This window comes from Symphalangus syndactylus, chromosome 15 (assembly GCF_028878055.3).
Source record: "Symphalangus syndactylus isolate Jambi chromosome 15, NHGRI_mSymSyn1-v2.1_pri, whole genome shotgun sequence".
Lineage (NCBI taxonomy): Eukaryota > Metazoa > Chordata > Mammalia > Primates > Hylobatidae > Symphalangus > Symphalangus syndactylus.
This window is the reverse complement of record NC_072437.2, coordinates 88,097,337-88,100,518: the sequence shown is the minus strand read 5'-3', so window position 1 is coordinate 88,100,518 and position 3,182 is coordinate 88,097,337. Positions and strand designations below refer to the sequence as shown.

The 3,182-nt window shown below is 37.3% G+C and overlaps 1 pseudogene; it reads left to right on the top strand.

Moving 5' to 3' along the window:
• Positions 1–2,587: 2,587 nt before the first annotated feature.
• Positions 2,588–2,941, top strand: LOC129463909 (large ribosomal subunit protein eL34-like; annotated as a pseudogene).
• The last annotated feature ends 241 nt before the right edge of the window (positions 2,942–3,182 follow it).

Here is a 3,182-nt window from a genome sequence, read left to right as displayed (position 1 = left end):
TGGGCAGATCACGAGGTCAGGAGATCGAGACCATCCTGGCTAACACAGTGAAACCCCGTCTCTACTAAAAATACAAAAAAAATTAGCCACGCACGGTGGCGGGGGCGCCTGTAATCCCAGCTACTCGGGAGGCTGAGGCAGGAGAATGGCGTGAACTTGCAGGCGGAGCTTGCAGTGAGCCAAGATAACGCCACTGCATTCCAGCCTGGGCGAGAGGGAGACTCCGTCTCAAAAAAAAAAAAATTTTCAAGAAAAGAAAACTACAACCTAATATTCTTCATAGAACAGATGTAAAAATTCTCAGTGCAATTTTAGAAAATCAGATTCAACAACATATAAAAAGGATAATACATCATGACCAAGTGAGGTTTGTCCCAGGAATGCAAAGCCAATTTAACATTCCAAAATCAATCACTGTAATTCACCATATTAACAAACTAAAAAAGAAAAACTATATATCATTTCAATACATGTATAACAAGCATTTGGCAACATGCAACCTTCATTCTGATAAAAACCCTTAGCAAAATAGAAACAGAAGAAAAGTTCCCCAAATAAACGAAGGACATCTACAAAAAATCTACAGCCAACATCCCACTTAATCGTGACAGACTGAATTCCTTTCCCCTAAGATCAGGAACAAAACAAGGATATCTATTCTCATCACTTTTGTTCAGCATTATACTGAAGATTCCCACCAGCACAATATGTAATGAAGTACAAACTAAAGGCATAAAGATTGGAAATAGAGAAGTAAAAGCAAGAAAATGACAAGATCATCTGTGTGGAAAATCTGCCGGAATGTACAAAGAAGCTACTAGAACTAGTAAATGTGCTAACTAATATAGCAAGATTACAGCATTGCAATACTAGTATACAAAATTAATTGTATTTTGTATATAAGCAATGAAAAATCCAAACATGACATTCAAAAAACAATACAATTTACAATGACATCAAAGAATACAGAATTCTAGGAATAAATCTGACAAAAATATAACCTATACGCCAAAAATAATAAAACATTGCTAAAAAATTTAAGATGGTCTTAATAAATGAACAAATATACCTTGCTCATGAATTGGAGGATTCAATATTTTTAAGACGTCATTTTTTCTAAGTTGATGTATAGATGCAACACAGAATCTGATAAGGAATAAATACTCAGAGTATTAAATTGGTACAAAAGTAATTGCAGTTTTTGCCAATAAAAGTAATGGTAAAAACCACAATTACTTTTGTACCAACCTAATATATAAATTCCTAAAACACAATGAAATCAATTTAAAAATGGGCAAAGGACTTATATAGACATTTATCTGAAGATATACAAATGGCCAACTGACATATGAAAGGATATTCAACATCACTAATCATTAGGAAAATACAAATCAAAATCATAATGAGATACTATCTCACACCCATTATGAGGGCTATTTCCAAAAAAAAAAAAAAAAAAAAAAAACCCAGAAAATAAAGTGCAGATGAGGACGTGGAGAAATCGGAACTCTTTGCACTATTGGTAGCAATGTGAAACTGTATAGTCGCTATGGAAAAAAGTATGTAGGTTCCTCAAAGAATTAAAGATAGAACTACCATATGATCCAGCAATTCCACTTCTAGGTATATACTCAAAAGAATTGAAAGCAGATATTTGTACATACATTTTCATAGCAGCATTATTCACAATGACCAAAAAGTGGAAGCAACCCAAGTGTCCATGGATGTATGAATAAATAAGCAAAGTATGGTATGCCGATAATGGAATAGTATCTGGCCTTAAGAAGGAAGGGAGTTCTGACTCATGCTGCAACATGGAGGAACCTTAAGGACATTATGCTAAGTGAAATAATACAGTCGCAAAAAGACAAATAGCATGTGATTCCACTTATAAGAGGTACTTAGAGCAGTCAAATTTATAGAGACAGAAAGTCAAATGGCCATTGCTAGGGGTTTGGGGGAGGGAGGAGGGGAGTTAGTGTTTCATGGGTACAGAGTTTCTGTTTGGGAAGATGAGTTCTGGAGACTGATGGTTGTACAACACTGTGAGTATACTTAATGCCACTGAACTGTACACCTAAAAAGGGTTAAGATTGTAAATCTTATGTGTATTTTACCACAATAAAAATTTTTTTACAATACTAAGTTAAAAAATAAAAATAGAAAAGAAGACCTCTCGGCCAGGCTTCTATGCCTTATGTGTGAATAATGCCTTCGAGGAGAGGCTATCGGCCAAACACCAATCAGCATCCAGGGTAATAAACCAAGCCAGGACAGGCACCGCTGTGTTTTCACAAGTCATCATTTGTTCCTAGCAATTCATTCATTAAGCACACCAACATTAAGCATCTTTCTGTGTTCCAGGCATTGGACAAGGTGCTGAGGTTTCAATGGGGAATAAGGCATAACCACCGCCCTCATGGAGTGTCCTTAGGGCCTACCGCTGGGCAGGGTGGTGAGGGTCCAGGGAGGGAGACTAGAAAGAGAGAATAAACAAACAAGCAATCTTAATATTAAAAATTATGTGGAGGACCTCGCAAAGGTTTTCTTCTTCCTCTTCCGGGGACATTGTCTGCAGGCACTCAGAATGGTCCAGCATTTGACACACCGACATAGGCTTTCCTGCAATACAACCTCTAACAAAACTAAGCTGTCCGGAACCCCTGATAATAGAATCATTTACCTTTATACCAAGAAGGTTGGGAAAGCACCAAAATCTACATGTGGTGTGTGCCCAGGCAGACTTTGAGGGGTTCATGCTGTAAGACCTCAAATTCCTATGAGATTGTCCAAAACAAAGAAACATGTCAGCAGGGCCTATGGTGGTTCCATGTATGCTAAATGTGTTCATGACAGGATCAAGCATGCTTTCCTTATCGAGGAACAGAAAATCGTTGTGAAAGTGTTGAAGGCACAAGCACAGAGTTAGAAAGCTAAATAGAAAACGAAACTTTTTGATTAACAAAAATGAAAAGACTTGCAAAAAAAATTGTGTGGAGTGAATAAACAAGTGCTTCTTTGTCAAGAAGCAGCTGGAGGAGGATATTATGGGAAAAAAATATCTAAGAAGCCACCTCCATAGAAGGTAACTCCTTGAACTGCTTGACAGAGAGGTTAAACAGCAAACCCCATGATGCTATAGTGAGATGCCCACATTTGGGAGAAAACTGTAGGTTCTCTCC